We start from the raw sequence: 6711 nt of genomic DNA on the forward strand, positions 1-6711 counted from the left end.
AGCCAGCCAATCTCTCTCTCTTGACAAGCAGTCCAAAGACTGGTGTTGCTTACGTTGATTTAGCAGGGCCGAATGCTTCCAGGGGATAATTTTTTTTTTTTCTAGACTGGGCATGATCAGAGGAGTGAATATGGATCATCACACAACACAAATGGTTAGTGTTGGCAGCTACTTAAGGAGTCCGACCACAGGTGTGTTAAGAGAAGATGAGGAAAAGCATTTGATTTGGCTTCATGGGCTCTGTCCTGCAAGTGGCATCCCCAGTGGTGTCCTTAACCTCTGACCAGACAAAACAGACCTTGTTCTCTGCAGAGTCAAGTCTTCTTCAGATAGACAAATGCCAGGTGAGAGTCTGGCTCTGTCTGGGATGGCACCTGCCCCAGGGCTTGTAGTTCCTTTCCAACAGCTGCTTGGATCTAGATACCATCCTTCATCACTGCTGACTCTAGTTAGGCTTGCTCCCATCAAGGGATAGGTCCATCACCTTAGCCAGGTCCCTAGAAACATGCTTTTTTCTTAAACTTCCTCATGGGTGACCTGACCAGGGCAACTGGTCTCCCACGGTATGTTGTTTGATGGAAACTGCGTTCCTCACCTTGAGGATGTGAATTTTGTTTCTTCTGCTTTAGGATTCATGCCCCAGGTATTCAAGATATGGTGAACATTCAGCTTGATGCATTACCTGTCCTGGGGACTTCCAGGCTCAGACATGTGTAGACAAAAACCAGAGCAGGAATCTCTAAATCGGACGTTTCCACTCTCTTTGGCTCCAGTTGTTTCTTGTAATTGATATATGGTGCCTCTTACACAGGCATGACTCCGCATGTCATGCCATGACACGCTTTGATTGTAGTTGATTCATTATGTTGCTGCTGGTTTTCCTCCATTCCCTTCCTTCTCTGCCTTTCCTCCTGTTCTTGTGTCAGTCTTTGCATTGTTTCTCTCTGCCATTTAACAAGGCAGTTGCTGAATCTGCCTACAGGAGACTGCAGTGCATGTGGATATAAGGGGCAGGAGGAAAGTTAAGGTGAAACAGACCACTTACTGCCATGCTTGGAGCCAGACATCAAGCAAGAGCCTGGAGCAGGAGTAGGTAACCTCTGGCACAGGTGCCAGAGCATGGCAGCTGAAGGGATTTTGCTTGTCATGTGAACCTTGGGGCAAGCAGTGGGGAAAGGGCGGGGGCTGCCAAAACGAGGATTGGGCCCCCTGTGGCTCTCCTGCCATCTGCCCCTGGAACACCAACAGGTTACAGTTGGTTGTGGGCATTTTTGGCACTCTTCCCAAAAATGTTGCTGACCCTTGGGATAGAGACTGAAATAGGAAATGAAAACAGGTGCATGTTTGGGTCTTATCTCCAAGACCTTGTGCATCCTAGCATTTCCCACAAGTGATGGCACCACACCAGCGATACCAGTGGTTGGGAGAATGGAAGTGCTAACATCTTGCCTCCTGTCATTTGATTGGATCTGGATTAGCTAACAAAAGGAGCATCAGTGGCCAGCAGAACATTCCCATGCTAGTATTCCTGCTGGCCCGTGGTAACATTAGTGGGAAAAACCTTAAAGAACAAACCTAGTGTGATATAGCCCAAGGATGTTCTCTTGCAAGGACTGTCCTGGACTCTCAGTTAAATAGATGGGAAGTTCATCTGGTTGGGATCAAGAGCAACATAAAGCAGGATCTGCACTACAGTTTTAGCCTCTGTGTGTGTATAGTTGCAATGATATTGTCAACACTACTGCTGGCATTGGGTATCTTTTGTACTGTGGAATGAAATCAGGCTTGGATGATAAACTGCTGAACAGTCTAGGGTACCGGCTGCATGACCACTTCAGTCATTTGGCCCTCACACAATGGCATCGTTTCTGGAGATGTGCACAATCAGTCTCCTCATTTAAATATGGCTTTCTCTACTAGAATTCCCTCTTGCCTATAAAAGTAAATCCTGTTGCTGAGCAATTAGTCTTCAGAACTAGTCTGGTTTGCCCAGCAAACTTCCTCATAGCTGGTTCCTATGGGTGTATCAACTCTTGTTCTTGTGCTAACACCTCATCAATGCAGTTTTACTACCTGTAGCTGTGGTGCAAGTTGTGGGGCTTGCTTCTGCTCCCCAGAAACTAACTCCCCTCCATGCCCTCTTCTTTCAGAGGGAGAGGAGTACTACACATCAAGTGCTGTCCAATAATCTGGTGACTTACACTATGGCTATGCTTACTTCCAACTTGCTCCTGCGTGCTGAACTCTGTGCTTATTCTTCCAGTGAAGACAATCCCTTGGTGTAGATGGGAGATGACTAATAAAGGTCTTACTTCTGCTAAGCCTCAGTAATGGTGAACTAAATCCATCAAGCTTGCTAGCCTAGACTTTCTTCTCACTTCAGTTACGCCATCCTCTTGGCTATTGCCAAATTGACCTCAAAGGCTAATTTGACACACAGTTTTAGCTCCTCTTTAGCTACAGTAGAAATGAGGGATTGCAGAAGTACAGCTCAACAGTCTGAAACAATCGGTAGTGTGTTGACTTGAGTCTGCTTGTCTGGATGCATAGATCAGTGACTAAAGTACTTCAACCTGCCTTCACTAGTCTGAAGTAGTGGTTTCATGCAGTGTGACCTGGCTTCTGGGAAGCCAGTGCTGTACAGCAGTTATGTTGAGGGAACAACTCAGCTTGAGTAGGAGAATAAAGATGCAAATAGATTTGATTTGAAGTGTAACTGCTTTGCTGTAGCTGCAGGAACTTGTTAACTGTTCTTCTGTCCAAGAGGTTATAGGTGTGAACTTTAGTCTACCAGGCAAAGCGTGGAAGCCTTGCTGAATGGACTTTCAGCAATTTTAATATGCAATGTAAATCTTTGGTTCTCCCTTTTGTCCCCTTTTATGGAATTCTTTGGGGCAACACAGCTTTCCGACTCCTGATACAAGTCATCTAGTCGCACAATAAATTGCTTCAGCTTTGTCCCATTAGTAGTTATCAAGATCATTTTTCAGAAATAGCATTTTTAGTTAGAGGCTCAAAGATTCCTGTACTCCTATGAAACTTACTTTTTAAGTCCTCTTGCTTCTAGCAATTGGCTTTGTTTACCATGATCTTGATGAAAGCACAAAGCCAGATGAATTCATCTTGCTTAGATCACTCCCAGAAATCTTCAGTTACAACAACTTTGTCAAAATAGGGAAGGGGGAGAAAACCCCCGCAATATAGAAATAACCAACTCGGATGTGATAATCCTGATGAACGCTTGCCTACTAGTATGTAAAATGTCGAGGATTTGGTGGATGTGAAATCTTTATTTAGTTTTACAAGCTCAGAATCTTATCGACTAGTAAACTTTGGATTTTAATTATGTTAATTTTAAGATGGTACCTTTCTGTGACAGGCTGAGCATGGTTTCAAAGTACAGTTCTGTGGGTTGTACTCCTTTGGGTTGTACTCCTTCGTAATCTACACTGACCTTCAAAAGAAGATGTTGGATTGGAGGGAGATTAAATGCCCAGAGTGCAAAAGAACTTCATAAAATGACAATTTTAAAGGTGGCTCTAGAAGTAAGATACAGCTAGGGTGTTAACCGGTCTTGCTGCTGGAGTACACCATTAACTGTGAGAACTCCTTAAGTGTTGCAAGCAACAGTTTGAAGGTCTGGGAAGCAGGATTCTTTGCAGGTCACTGGACCAAAGGGATAATCTCAATTTCCCAGTTGTTCCAGCGTTCAGGCTTATAACTCCTCCAGGCTTGCAAACGCACTGTGTTAGAAGGGGAGGTTACTCTTGCCTAATAACAGCAAACTCCCAAAGGGAGGAAGGCTTAGCCCCCCCAGATGTGCAAACAAGGCTAAGTCGAGATACTTTTTAGGGGGGTCTCTGTTTTATGGTGCTGTTCTAGTTTCCTTCAAAGTTGTCTTGTTCTTTTTACAATTTTCCTACTTATCTGTTCTCTTATTTTAAATGGTTCTGGATCTTTACTGGGAAGGATGGCATATAGATCATATAATAATGTTGTATATGCATAACACATGAAGAAGGCACAGCCCCCGGACTTGTTCTAACAAACCAAGATTGAAGCGGAAGGGTCTGAGAGGTTTGATCTGTGGAAAGGAAGATAAAACTAAAACCATAAAGGCTAATAGTTTTAAAAAGATCCATTGCCATAAACAGATGCACGAATATTGTCCTGCTCAGACTTGCTTCTAAAGCATGGCTTTTTAGGACGAGCTAAAGTCCTATCTGGACATAAATGGAAAAATAACAAAATGCACCTGAACTTATGGAAAGGACTGAAATAAGTATGCCCTGGGTTTAGCCCTGTGTGAGTGGTGTCTGTACAAATAATGCTTTCCTCCTCCAATTAAAAAAATAATGCTTCTCCTCCTCCTGACATTGGTGCTATCTCTGTGGCTTGCCTTGTTTGCCTCCCTGTGGCTGGATAAAGTTTAGTCCTTGGTAGCCACTGATTGAGACCCAACATAACCGTGTCCATCACATGAAGGTCATAACTGTACCCTAAATAAAAAGTTACTTATGACAGTTTGCACAACTTTGGATTTATAACTGCTTGTGTCCACAGAGAGCTGTTTGATAAATATTGACTCCAGTGCCTGAGTGGCAGCTGCTGAACCAGACATAGAGAATGCACCAGCATTAATCAGCTACTGTTGCAGTTGTACCAGGTCTTGACTTTCCCTGCTGGTTTTGGTCAAGTTACCCCAAAATGTCTGTAGCTAGTTCCATTGCTGCATATAATGGTGAGGCTCTTCCAGCCTTGAAACAGTTATGCCAGCCTCTTGCTCTAAGCTGTTGCTGTGACAAATGACTTCATGATGTTTTTAATTTAGTCTTTGCTGTAACTGTTAGTTTACCTTCAACCCTAATAGATGGATCAGACTTTCTGTCTCTGCTTTGGAACACAAGTGAACGAACAGGACTCATCTGAAGTCAGAGACACGGTGCTGCATCACAGGGCTGCAGTAGGTAGAGAAACTTGGGAAGGCAGAGCAAATATGCCACTGCTTCATGACTCGCTGTGTGCCCAGGAGGAGTGTAATATTGAGGTCCAAAGAGAAATACTGCCCTGTGTGAAGGACAAGGTTTTAAAAAAAAAAAAAAAGGACCTTGTAGATTGTTATAGAAGTTTTAGACTACACCTTTGGAGGTGCTCAAGAAACGGGTCGTTGGTTGGGGTTCTCAGTAATGTTTGGGATGAAGGGATGCTCGGTGATGCAATAATCGAAGCCTTGAGCCTGTTGCAATTCCGTGTCCAAAAGGAATATTAGTCATGTTTTTGAAAATCCCACGTGAATGGGGTAAGTCGTGCTCCATAAAGCTGATGCTGCTGGCAGTTGCTGAATAAACTTGCTGAAGAGCTTGAGGAAGCAAGTACTGATCCTGCTGTAGAACAGGTTCCACAAACTTCTAAAGTTCTCTGGAAGGTTTTTAGATCAGTCTCTGCACAAGAAAGGCAGTCCTCTGAACTCACAAACTTTGCTGAACAAAAGGGAATGGGCTGCCTATAAGACAGCCTCTTTCCTCCCTAGTGGTGAAATCTCATTATTAGGAATCCTGGCTTTCTCTCTTTAAAAGTCCAGACAGAACTCTCTGATTTAAAAAAAAAACAAAAACAAACCCCAAAACAACAAACGCCCCCAAATTCTCTGATTATTTATTTATTTATTTTTTTTAAACACTCCAAATCCACGTTTGTCTGTGATTTAAAGTGAAACACTAGGCCTGTGTGAAGCTTCAGCAGCTGAATCTCCAAATCCGAACCAAATCAGGAGACCGATTTTTAAAAAGGTCTGGATTGATTTGAGATTCGGGCAGTCCCTTCTCGCTGCCTTGGGGAGCTGGACCCAGACTCTGTGCTGGTAAGTGGGGGGAGGGGACCATGATGTGACCCCTGCCTGCTCTCCCACCCCCACGGCTGCCCCACCAGCCCCAGCTCCCGGTTCTTTAAAAAAACACAAACAAAAAAAGTCCGGCACTCACCAGCTGCTGCAGCGGCCTCAGGGCTTCTGGGGGCTTGTGAGGGAGCCCCTCATGCAGTGCCCCCAGCGGGGCATGGAGCTGCATTGGGGCCAGACCAACTCCAAGCAGGAGTCGCCTCTGGCCCAGAGGGCAGGACCTGGCATGAGCGGGAGCACTGTACCACTATGGCTGCCCAGCAGCAGCAGGGACACAACTCTGTACTGCTGTATTGCCTCACCTTGGCAGCCATGGCGGCGTGATGCTCTCCCCCTGTGCTGGGTCCTGCACGCTGGGCCACAAAGGCAGCTCCTGTCCAGAGCTGGTCTGGTCCTGCTGCAGCCACACTCCTTGCTCTGGGCACAGAAATCTCAGGGAGCATGTGCCCCACTCTGCCATGTTGCCTTGGCCTCCTTCCCCCTTTCTGCTGTTGCCTGTGCCATCCTCCTATGTAACCTGTACCCCCACCAGCCCCATAGACTTACCTGGAAGGAGCTGCTCTCTGCTGCTTGGCTGCCATGTGAATGTGCGCATGTGTATGCATGTGGCATCCCCTGCTTCTGATTGCCCTCCCCTGTTCCCTCCAGCCCCAAGCAGAACTCTGCCAGCCTGCAAGGGGAAACCCACGGTTTCCTGTGTCTTTCTCAGTTAAAGGAGAAAACCCTTGTTTTTCTGCAGAGAATGGAAAACCTGGATCCCTGCTCATTAGACTGTTCTGACTCTCAAAGTATGGGCTGTAGCATGACACACAGGG

At 45.6% G+C, this 6711-nt stretch overlaps 1 protein-coding gene and 1 long non-coding RNA gene across 2 annotated transcripts in view; both read left to right on the forward strand.

Annotated features, from left to right (window-relative positions):
• The window catches only part of LOC109300799, a 12033-nt gene extending 8407 nt beyond the window's left edge, over nucleotides 1-3626 (forward strand). The window contains exons 2-3 of the long non-coding RNA XR_002098333.1: nucleotides 1009-1021; nucleotides 3616-3626. This is a non-coding gene — a long non-coding RNA (uncharacterized LOC109300799). The remainder of the gene's footprint in view (nucleotides 1-1008; nucleotides 1022-3615) is intronic.
• Nucleotides 1-6711, forward strand: part of RNF128 (ring finger protein 128, E3 ubiquitin protein ligase) — a 78270-nt gene that overhangs the window by 27878 nt on the left and 43681 nt on the right. The window lies entirely within an intron of this gene.

The sequence above is a fragment of the Gavialis gangeticus genome, unplaced genomic scaffold, assembly GCF_001723915.1.
Source record: "Gavialis gangeticus isolate Ggan-Ray unplaced genomic scaffold, GavGan_comp1, whole genome shotgun sequence".
Lineage (NCBI taxonomy): Eukaryota > Metazoa > Chordata > Crocodylia > Gavialidae > Gavialis > Gavialis gangeticus.